Here is a 470-nt window from a genome sequence, read left to right as displayed (position 1 = left end):
GAGTGAACAGATAACATGATGGTACCCTGAGAGCTTTCAAACACATTACTTCACTTGTGGAAGTTAAACAGGTCAGACAAATATCCTTTTCTGCACTTCCCTTGTTTTGAACCCCAGGGATAAGGACTCCTCCAGAGAACAATTATAAAGGACAGCTTGCCGAAGGTTCAGGATGTTTCTTCCTGTGTAGGCCAAATACAAGTCAAGGCTTACACCGTTGATTAGCTTTACTTGTATTCAGTTCAAGGGTCATCCCTTGTGTATCTTCTTAAATATTAAGCAACTTTAAAAGATTACACTTGAACTCAATTTAAATTGTGGCCATTTGATCAACTATCTTATAAGCAAATAAGGGCATAAAAGCAAAATTACTTCCTGCCCTGCTTTTTGTAGACCAATGGAATATCCATTACTTAGAAATATTGGACTAACATTGGGACTATCGAGACATAAATAACATACAAAGCACG

Source organism: Puma concolor, chromosome B1 (assembly GCF_028749965.1).
Source record: "Puma concolor isolate L17-30 chromosome B1, mPumCon1.1.hap2, whole genome shotgun sequence".
NCBI classification, from domain to species: domain Eukaryota; kingdom Metazoa; phylum Chordata; class Mammalia; order Carnivora; family Felidae; genus Puma; species Puma concolor.
Note: the sequence above shows the minus strand (reverse complement) of the source record.